The 10,316-nt window shown below is 39.7% G+C and overlaps 1 protein-coding gene across 3 annotated transcripts in view; it reads right to left on the bottom strand.

Annotated features, from left to right (window-relative positions):
• Positions 1-10,316, bottom strand: part of SGCG (sarcoglycan gamma) — a 104,137-nt gene that overhangs the window by 57,564 nt on the left and 36,257 nt on the right. The gene's annotated exons all lie outside the window — the stretch shown is intronic.

Genomic DNA, 10,316 nt, shown 5'->3' with positions numbered 1-10,316 from the left:
GAGAGGATAATGCGTGAGCAGAACCTCAGAGCCTTTGAGTGCAAGAGATAAGCAGTGGGGAGGCGAGGGTTTCCTATGGTGACCAACATCGATGGGGATGAAAGGGAGTTGGGCCTCATCTGCAGCGCATTGGAGGCCGATGGCGGAGGGAAATCCGGGAAGGGGAGGGGCATTAAGAGGGGAGTGCCTGCTGCTCCCCCACTGACTCCTGTTTATGAGGAGAGGGTCTGGAGCCGTGTGGCCATAGGCTCTGGGCACCAGGTCCGTTCTTGACCCTTGAGGTGGAACAGACTTGCTCTAGATCCCTCAGTCTCTCCTGACTCTTGCTGATGGCGTTGTGGTTCCCTCACTTCTACTCCCTTGTATCATAGGAGTGGCAGCACGCTCTTTCGGCATCCGTGTGTTTGCTCATGGAGTTGACGAATAACTTTCTTATTTTAATTTACACAGCTAATTCTTACTAATCCTTCGTTTCAGTTCTCCCTGTCCACGGCACCCTGTGCATAGCTCTGTAGTAGCACTTATATCATTACTAATATAAGAGCCTGTTTATTTCTGCACAAAATATTGGTTATTCCTCCGAGAGGTAGAGTATAATCTTCTGCCCATGAATCTGGGCTACCAGCAGGTATGACATCAAAAGAAGTCTTGAGGCTTCTGCTCAGGCCTACTGGAATACTTTAGAAGTCCTGACTAGTCTTACCATGTAAGAAGTCCAGGGACCTTGAGATCACATGCTGGAGAGACCAAGGGCAGACTCTCCAGTTGTCAGTTTCAGCTGAGCCCAGCTTTCCAGCCATCCCTGCACTGGCACCAGATATGTGAATGAAGTCATCCCAAACCCTCCAAACCAGCCCTAATACCAGCTAATTATATCTGAGTGACCTCAATTGACATGGGGGGTGGTGGCGGGCAGAATTGCCTAGCTGAGCCCTGCCCCATTTTCTGACTTACAAAATCAAAAGTTATGATAAAATAGCTTTTGTTTTAAGCCATTTGTTTTTAGACTAACATGTTTTGTAGCAACAGATTAGCCAGGATACTTCTTGTGAGTAGGGATGAACCACATCTATTCTCAACTCTTCGTTTAATATCTGATGCACAAAAGTGCTCAGCACGTGGTTGTTGAGCTGTTAAACGATCCGTGTCCAGAAAAACATCAGTTAAGCTGATAAAGCTCGATGTCACTTAGATCCTACATTGCACCACACTGTCAGTTTCATGTGTATGGGACATCTCATCTCTGGCTTTCCTTCCTTTGGTGCATCAGCTGCTGTCAATCATAATGTGACTGTGCCGTGACTCATTCATCGTTTTGGCAAAAATCAACCAAGTGCCAGATTTTGACTCTGTTCTGCTCCCACCACTCGTTCAGAGTGGGCTCAACACTTCTGGGCAATAGCAGGGGGCAGGGAGAGCAGTCCCTGCAGGATGATGCCTTGGTTAAATCCTTAGGCAATTTACACAGAACGCCAGAAGGGTGAATGAACTCTCAGTGCAAAGCCCCTTCCATGTAACAAGAACAGTGTCATGACTCAAATTCTTCCCATCCGTGACTTTAACCTTTACCTGTGGCACAAACCCTTCCCCACTTTTCATCTTCCCAAAGCTGGAGCTCACAGATGGGGTGCTGCTCTGGCCCTTAATCATCATTTCCTTAGTTGCAAGCTTAGCATTCACAGCTCAAACTCAAGTAGAACACGATCTAGTTAACTTTCCCTGGAACCCTAAATTCATCTGGTCAATTTCCTATTGTTGTTGGCTTTCTTCATTCTGGAGGTCAAAAACTGCAAAATATTTGATAGTTCTGCAGGCTTTTCTGATTTCCTTTCATCTCTTAAAGTTTAATTAACCTACATATCCTTTTGAATTTACTACATTAATTTAGTCTCACATAACTACCTTTGATAACTTTCCCTTCTTGTAGGAAATAGATTACCCTCTGCTTTCCTTCTCCGATCGGCACTGCCCCATTCAACATTTTCTAAAGGCCAGCTGGGTATGGTAAGGAAACACTTGGGTTTTTTTTCCTTCCTCTGTAGGAAAAACTCAGTTCTCCCCTATGATGTCTTTTCTTCCTGTTGAGGATCCTGTTCCTCACATAGACACTTCATTTCTGACATTTCTGGTCACCAAATAAATGTGTGGAAGTTTTCCCCACAACGATAAATCCTCAGATCCCAGCAGAGTGTCTAAGAATTCAATTCAATTCAGACATATCTTCCCAGAGACATCACCAAATTCCACAGGCTAAGGGCTCAGTCCCACCCAACCGCTTTTAGATGCCAGTCATAAGCCACGGTTATCACCCGTGCTTCTGACCAACCAGCTCTTTATTGGAGGTTCCAATGGTCCCCTCCTTGGGTTTGATTAAATTGCTAAAACAGGTCACAAAACTCAAGGAAACACTTTTAATTACCAGTATATTAAAAAATATGGTATAGGACACAGATATACAGCCAGATGAAGAGCTATATAGGGCATGGTCTGGGAAAATCCCACGTGCAGGGACCTTTGGATTTGTCTCCATGGAGTTGGGGTATATCACTCTCCTGGTGTGGATATGTTTGCTAATCTAGAAGCTCCCCTTATCCCTTATGACTGGGATTTATGGAGGGCTTCCTTAGGTAGTCATGATCAATCATTTCCAGCCTCTCTCCTTTCTTTGGAGAATGGGGTGTAAGGCTGAAAACTCCAATGAAACTGGACTACCTTCTCCCACCATACACAAAAATAAATTTAAAATGGATTAACAACCTAAATGTGAGATCTGAAACCACAAAAATCCTAGAGAGAGCACAAGCAGTAATGTTTCTGACATTGGCCTCGGCAACATTTCTAGATATGTCTCCTAAGGCAAGGAAAATAAAGTAAAAAATAAACTACTGGGACTGCACCTAAATAAAAAAAAAACCACTTCTGCATGGAGAGGGAAACAATCAACAAGACTAAAAGGCAACCTGCTGAATGGGAGAAGATATTTTCAAATGACATATCCAATAAAGAGTTAGTATCCAAAATATATAAAGAACTGATACAACTCAACACCCAAAAAACAAATAACCCAACTTAAAAAAGGGCAGAAGATATGGACAGACATTTCTCCAAAGAAGACGTCCAGATGGTCAACAGACACATGAAAGGACTCTCAACAGCACTCACCTTGAAGGAAATACAAATCAAAACTATAATGAGATACCACCTTACACTTGTCAGAGTGGCTAAAATAAAAAACACAAGAAACAACAAGTGTTGGTAAGGATGTGGATAAAAAGGAACTTACTTTCACTGCTGATAGTTTGCTGAATGCAAACTGGGGCAGCCACTGTGGAAAATGGTATGGAGATTCCTTAAAACATTAAACATAGAACTACCCTAGGATCTAGTAATCATACTACTGGGTATTTACCCCCAAAATGCAAAAGCACTAATTCAAAGTGATTCATGAACCCCTATGTTTACAGCAGCATTATTTACAATAGCCAAATTATGGAAGCAGCCCAAGTGTCCATCGATAGATGAATGGATAAAAGAGATGTGGTATGTATATACAATGGAATATTATTTAGCCACAAAAATAGAGAAATCTTGCCACTTGCAATAATACAAATGGAGTGAGAGAGTATGATGCTAAGTGAAATAAGTCAGATAAAGACAAATACCATATGATTTCATTCATATGTGGAATTTCAAAACCAAAACAATGAGCCAGTGTAAAAACAGCGAGAGACACACACACACACAAACCAAGAAACATTCTCTTGACTATGGAGAACAAACTGATGGTTACTAGAGGGAAGGTGGGTTCTGAGATGGGTGAAATAGATGATAGGGATTAAGGAGTGCACTTCTGTGATAAACACTGGGGGATGTATGGAATTTTTGAATCACCATATTGTACACCTGAAACTAATACAACACTGTGTGTTAACTGTATTGGAATTAAAATTTAAAAAAATAAGATAAAACCTGTAACTTTCTGGATGTCCTTTATCAAGTTGATTTGTAACTCTTGATGTAAAAAACATTTGTAACTCTGTACCCAATGTTCCTTCCCTAGAGCACTCTCTTCTTTGTAAAGATTGTGCATCCCAGGCAGCTGTCTTTAACTTGGGCTGTAATAAAACTCTTTTATTTCTTAAAAAAAATAATAGACTGTTATAACTAGGAGCGTTTTATGTAAGCCTTATGGTAACCAAAGCCAAAACCTATAGTAGATTCACAAAAGATAAAGGGAAAAGAACACAAGCAGAACACTATGTAAAAATCATCAAATCACAAAGGAAGGAAACAAGACTTGAAGAAGGCAACCAAGGAATTACAAAACAACCAGAAAACAATCAACAAAATGACAGTCATAAGTTCATACCTACCAAAAATTACTTGAAATGTAAATGGACTAAATTTTCCACTCAAAAGACACAGGGTGGCTAGATAACACAATAACACCAAACAAGAGTCAACTACATGCTGCCTATAAGAGACTGATTTCATCTCTACAGACACATATAGACTGAAAGTGATGGAAAAAGATATTCTATGAAAATGGAAACCAACAGGAATCAAGGGTAGCTCTTCTTATATCAGAAAAAACAGACTATAAACCAAGGACTATAGCAAGAGATGAAGAAGGTCATTATAGAATGCTAAGAGGGTCAATTCATCAAGAGAATGTAACGCCACAAAATATGCACCCAACATTTGAGTATAAGAACTGAAGGGAGAAATAGAGAGTAATACAGTAATAGCAGGAAACTTCAATATTCCACTTTCAACAATGGATACATCACTCAGACAGAAAATCACTAAGGAAACAGGGTGGTTAAACTGTACGTTAGACCAGATAAACATTCAGCCCAACAGCAGCAGATTATACATTATTCTCATGTGGTATACAATGACAATGGAATATTATTTAGCCTTAAAAAAAGAGGGAAATCCTGTCTTTTGTGACAACCTGGATGAACACGGAGGGTCTTATGCAGGTGAAATGGTCATACAGAGAAAGACAAATACTGCATAGTATAACTTTATGTGATATCTAAAGAGGGGGGAAATCAAATTCATGGAAACAGATAGAAAAGTGGTTGCCAGGGGCTGGGGGTGGGGTGGGGTGGGGTGGGGAGAAGTAGGAAAAGGTTGGTAAAAAGGTACAAGCATTCAGTTAAAAGACCTGAATGGAGTCTCAGGATCTATTGTGTAACAACATGGTGACTATAGCTGATACCACTGTTTTGGGTAGTTTAAATTTGCTAATAGAGTAGAACTTATTCTCCCTCACACACAAAAGGTAAATATGGGAAGTGATGGATGTGTGAACTCCCTGAGGGAAGTCCTTTCGCAATGTGTGTGTCTATCATATCATCATGTGGTACGCTTCAAATCTCTTTCAATTTTGTCAACTCTACTTCAATAAAGCTGAAAAAATTATAGAAAATGTCAAGAGTCAGTGGCAAGCAGTGGATGTGGAGGCTCTGGAACTCTCACATCCTGGTGGGAGTTGGCGCAGTCCGTCCTAAACACTGGCAGCTTCCATTAAAGCTGAATGTACCCACAACGCATGAGTCACATTCTGTCAGAGTCCACATTCAATTCACACTGCCTCAAGTCCCACTCGGTCTTTGGCCCATGACAATGTGGCTTCCACCATCACCGTTCTACTGAAATTGCTCTCCCCAATAACCTTGTTATTAAAAAATCCAACGCCCCTTCTCAATTCTCATTCTACTGGAAAATTCTTGTAGCATTTGGGACTGTTGGCCAATCCATAATTCTTCGCACTCCACCTTCCCTTGAGGCTTCGGGCAGTTTGGTTTATCTTTTGGTTTCACTGTTCCTTTGGCACTTTTTCTCAACAACGTCCTCCTAGGCTTTTTTGTGAAAGGCCCGCGTTTCTTAGAGTTGCATCCTTGGCATCATGCAAATACTGAATATATGTTAAACCCTCACACACATCCTCTTACACGTGAGTACCCCTCCTTGGTGTTCTCCAGATAATTTCTTAAAACACTAACCTAACGTTTACTCTCCCTCTTTAAAAACTGGGGTACACAGGGGCGCCTGGGTGGCGCAGTCGGTTGAGCGTCCGACTTCAGCCAGGTCACGATCTTGCGGTCAGTGAGTTCGAGCCCCGCGTCGGGCTCTGGGCTGGTGGCTCAGAGCCTGGAGCCTGTTTCCGATTCTGTGTCTCCCTCTCTCTCTGCCCCTCGCCCGCTCATGCTCTGTCTCTCTCTGTCCCAGGAATGGATAGACATTGAAAAAAAAAAAATAATAATTAAAAAAAAAAAAAACTGGGGTACACAATACCACACAAGTGACCTATGGGCATACAAGGCTCTTATACGTGGTCCCTATTTCTACAGGTTTATCTCCTGCCCTTCTCCTTTGAACCTTACATCTTCGTGACAATACACTTCTCACTCAACAATCTTTCTTCATCCTTGTATTGCATCCCCAAACTATCGGAGTCCTGTTGAAGCTTTTCTGATCTCCTCAGGCCACCATAACTCCTTCTTCTGGATTTCTACAAAAGTTTGATCCTGTCTCTCATAGAAACCTTATCCCATTATGTTACATGTATCTAGACCTCTACTGCACTGAGAGTTTTGTAAACCCGGCCTGTATCGTGGGGGCTAGCACCCTACACGCAGCAGGACCCAACAATGGGTTCACTGATTGGCCTTTGCAACCGCGAGATCCATGATACCTTACGTTAGCTGTTCAGCATACATTTAAAAAACGAACAGGCTGATAATTGGTATTACTTCAGAATTCGCACGTTTAGGATGACCCATGGTGTGTAGCAAGGAATTTGGCATTTGGGGGGATGTTGTAGTGATTTTAAAGTTTTTAGCCTTGTTGTGCTTTCATAAACTTCATGCCGACAATTGAGAGGTGATATAAAATCAAACTGAGGCTCCTTTAATTATTCTCATAACTATTATTTGTTTACCTCAGGTTTTTGGGTTTTTTCAATCACTTCTGGGAGTTCTCTACGCAACTTTTCTTCCTTGCTAGGCTGCTAGTAAAAACTTTAGGCATCAAATAAATGTGAGTTTTTCTAGTTCATAAGGATTTTTTTCCCTTAGAAACAGGAAGAATTATTTCACGAATGAATGTTTACAGTTTTTTTTTTATCTGACTATATTCTAAAGCACTGCAACAGATCAAGGACAGACATAAATTTATTCTTCAGTGGTATGATTTGTATACAATTTTCTCTCAATTTTATCGTGATCCTGATTTTTCATATTGTGGGCAAGGGGTTCCTGGAATTTAATGAGAAATTAAAGTGAGCATATTTTGTGTAAAGATGGCCTTGGGGAATAGTCTCAGAATAATCAGTGATTGTCTTGTCTATTTTCAAATACCCATAAAGAGACTCATTTCTCAATGCTTTGTATCTTAGGAAGTTTTGATGTTTATTTCTTCTAAACCATGCAGAAGACTGGATAATGAGTTTTCATTTTGGCTCAGCATAAGAAAGGATAAAGTTTGGTCAAGTTGATCAGCTGACTCGTCAACAGTAAAACTTTGAGAGTCTCTAGAAATATATATGGAAACCAGTTCTGGGTATACTTCATTTAATGAAATTGATGTTTCCCAGCAACTTGCTATAGAAGCAAATTTAATTTCAACTGAATTATATCTTCTATTGACTTCCAAAACAAGTTAAAAATATATCCTCTCCTAGAAGAAAAATCCCTTTAATATTATTACAGTTATACAAAAGAAAAAACCCCCTGGAAAAAAACTTATTTGCTAGTAAAACTGTCTTCTGATGAAAAATGGATAATTTCATTTTGACATTAAAAGCAATCCAAGGAATGATCCAAACTACAAAATGCCACCTAATAAAAACCCATAAAGGAAAATATACAATATACAAATACTCTGGCAGTACAACATACATATTCTTTTGGCTCATAATTTTCCCACTATATCACTACAAAACTTAAATGCAGGGTAGTTTCCCTAAGTTTTCCATAGACTCACGAAGCAATGCACCTTCCCCCCATCAACTTACATTATTCAAATGTATTGGCATATTTGTACAATAGAGGCAGCACAGAATCTTTCACAAGGAAACAAAGACAAATAGGTATGATACGCTCTACCTTTAAGCAGCAAAGTTATCCCAGTGTATGACAAAATATTGGTTACCGCCTGACAATGATTTTGAAGTTAGTAGGATGTATTTGCGTTTACCACCCTTTCCCATCAAACAAGTTTTAATTTTTTATCAGTTTATACATTTATCAGTTTATATTTATCAGTTATCAGTTTTTCTATTTATCAGCTTATCAGTTTATCAATTTATAATTATTAACATCACAAAGAAGTTACATAATTTTTAATGTTTTAATTTATTACATTATTTACATTATTACATTAAAATTATGGAGCTTACTTGTATTTCAAAAACATTTTAATTAAGTATAAGTTTCAGAAAAGTGAGATTATAATTGTACTGAATTTACTAATTTATATTCTGTCTCTAAAATCTCTTTATGTTCTATGGGTCTTTTTGGTGTTTACGAGCCACATGATTTGGATGGGGTTTTTTTTAACGTTTATTGACTTTTGAGATAGAACGAGAGCACGAGCAGGCGAAGGACAGAGAGAGGATCTGAAGCGGGTTCTGTGCTGACAGCAGAGAGCCTGACGTGGGGCTCGAACTCACAGAGCTGCGAGATCATCACCTGAGCGGAAGTCAGACGCTTAACCGACGGAGCCACCCAGGCGCCAGATCGTTCTAGTTTCATGGGATGTTTTGGTATTTGCTAGAGCAAGCTTTCCCTTGTTATTCTTTGTCATGAATAAAGCTAATATGAAGTCTTTTCATCCAGCTGTTCAGACCCTTTTACTCAGGGTTCCTTTCGGGACTGTCGGGAAAGTATATTCCCGCAAATTGAGAGTCTTGCGGATTTGCGTAATTATTGCAATATGAAGTGTGATTCTTCTAGTTCATTTTCTAACTAGTTTGGACTAAAATATGAGTGGGTGTTAGACACTACATTTTGTACCTCTTTTTATTACTCAACATATCAAACTTTCGTATTTGTTTCGGGGGTTTGCATTTAATTCTTCTGGATTTTATAAGACAACATGGTAACTATTTGCAAGTAATTCTTTTCCCTCAAATCATCTGCTGTTTAACTATTTCAATGCCTTATTTAACAGATTGCCTTGCTGTACTGACAATATTTCAAAAAATAAAAGGGTAGCATACAGTAATACACTTCTCTTGTTTTTGGCTTCAAGAGAAATGCCTCTAGGGCTTCAGTATCAAGTATGTTTCTGGCTGCTGGTTCGGGTAAATATTCACTATCATGTTAGGGGAAGTATGCTGGTCAACTATTTCTTTTTATTATCGCCATCTACGATAGCCCATGTGTGTGGTGCAGTGAAAAAAGGGCGGATTTCAAATGAAATGAAATGGATGCAAATTCTAATTCTTATTTTCTCACCCGGTGATCTCAGACAATTTTTAAATTTCTGACACTTCAAGTTAAGGAACACCTATGTTTATGGAGCGGTGCCTCGTATGTGGTGGCATAGATAAGGTATTGGGAAAAAACACACAGACTGGCTTCTTTTCTACCTCATAGAGTTAATAAAACGACCCAGGGAAGGAAACAGGAGAGAAGCCACTGTAAGAGCAGAGCTGTTTGAGAGACAAGAAGAAAATGAAGGAACATCAAAGAGCCAAGAATGACTGGATGGTGTGTTCACTGAGTAGCATAGATAACACTACTGTAAACATGAGAAAAGATCAGCGTGGTACTTTGTAAAGATGACACACAACCTCATGGAGAATTTTGTATTTTCAGGCTCTATGTTTGAAATTATTCACCATATACTGCAAAGACAAAAATAATCAGGTCATAGTGCTAAGGACACCTGGAAAGTTAAAAGGAAGGAGGAATGACTTTGCCCTCTTATCTCTATGTGAAAACAATAATAAGCTTATCATAATGAAAATTGGGTCCTAACACATTGTCAAAAGAAGCAATAAACAGGTGGAGGAAGCATATAGCTCTAAAGCAGATTCTATTCATAGCTGCCTATTATATGATAAAGGAAGCATTATGCAAATATACCAAGCTATATCTAGATAGTTCCGTTAGGGTCCCCCTCTCTCTCTCTGTTTCTCTCCCCTCATGCTTTGTCTATCTCAAAAATAAATAAATGTTAAAAGGTTTTTTTTAAAAATCGGGGGCACCTAGGTGGCTCAGTTGGTTGAACATCCGACTTCGGCTCAGGTCACGATCTCACGGTCCGTGAGTTCGAGCCCCGCGTCGGGCTCTGTGCTG

The sequence above is a fragment of the Herpailurus yagouaroundi genome, unplaced genomic scaffold, assembly GCF_014898765.1.
Source record: "Herpailurus yagouaroundi ecotype Mexico unplaced genomic scaffold, PumYag 197, whole genome shotgun sequence".
Lineage (NCBI taxonomy): Eukaryota > Metazoa > Chordata > Mammalia > Carnivora > Felidae > Herpailurus > Herpailurus yagouaroundi.
The sequence above is the reverse complement of the archived record's forward strand: the minus strand, read 5'-3'. Positions and strand labels throughout refer to the sequence as shown.